Source organism: Lonchura striata, chromosome 1, assembly GCF_050655825.1.
Source record: "Lonchura striata isolate lonStrDom1 chromosome 1, ASM5065582v1, whole genome shotgun sequence".
NCBI lineage: Eukaryota > Metazoa > Chordata > Aves > Passeriformes > Estrildidae > Lonchura > Lonchura striata.
The window spans coordinates 113,714,250-113,715,407 of NC_140703.1; positions in this window are offsets into that span (position 1 = coordinate 113,714,250).

A 1,158-nucleotide genomic window follows, 5' to 3' on the forward strand; every position below is an offset into this window, starting at 1 on the left:
TGGCTCTGGGTTGGTTTTTTTTAATGCCAGTTCAAGCTTGTGGATGTGTTAGACTGTAAGAAAGACCCCTGGCTGTCAGTGTGAGCCTCTGCAGCTCTTCCCATGTCTCCAGAAGGAGGGAAGGAGGCCAGTCCTGCCAGCATGGGCTCCTTGCTGGGTGTCCAGGTGCCTCCCCTGCACACAGTGCTCTGTCCTCAGCCTCGTCTCCTTACCCCAGTCCAGCAGCACGGGGTGACTTCATCTTGCACATCCTCCTCACGTGATACCCAAATTGCTGCTATTGCTGGCAGATCCCTGCCTTCCCTTTCCCTTTTGGCAGCCCCCTCAGAGGAGGAAAAAGGGACCTGGATCTGTCCCAGCCTGAGGGCAGCAGGCCAGCATCCCTCCCATGCATGAAGCCATTTCAGCAAGAGGCCAAAGGCTGCCCAGGCACAGAGAGCTGCAGGAAGTGCGAGGGATCAAGTTCCACCTTGCAGGAGCTGGACAGGTTCAGGAACGCCTGGTGAGGTGCAGCAGGCTCTAAGCAGGCTTCAGCTCCCAGCCAGGGCAGCTCCTGAGGGAGCAGAGCTCCTCAGCACCTCGGCAGCAGCAGCAGCAGCCCCAGGCTGGGGCTGGGAGCAGGGCACTGCCCAAACCCCATTTCTGCAGGAGCTCCTGACAGCTGAGTCACAGCTTGATGACAGCCCCGGGACCGAGCTGCCCCTCCTCGTGGGTCACCAGCAGGAAAATTACTGGGTACAATCAGCTGTGCTGGTTCTGCAGATAAAGGGAGGACTTCAGTCCAGGAAGGTGCCTTGTGAAAGCAATAAATTCTCTCTGGGGGAGGAAAAAAAAAAAAAAGGCAGCAGAACCACCAGGCCAGGCTCGTGGTGTTGCTGATGGAAGTGCTGCTAGCTTTTGTCACGTGCTGGAGGATGGTGGGTGAGGGCAGAGCCCACAGCAGCTGACTCCAGGGCACTGAGAGCAGCCAACTCACCTGCCACCACCCTGTCCTATGGAAAAATCCACCTCTGCTTCGAGGAAAAGCCAAGTGCTGTTCACACTGCGGGTTCCACTGCTCTTTCAGGAGCTAAAAACTTGCCATGGTTTCCCTCACGCCTGCCAAATAACATATTTGGGGAGGTCAGTGCCTCCTCCAGTGGCAACCAGCTGGGTTTG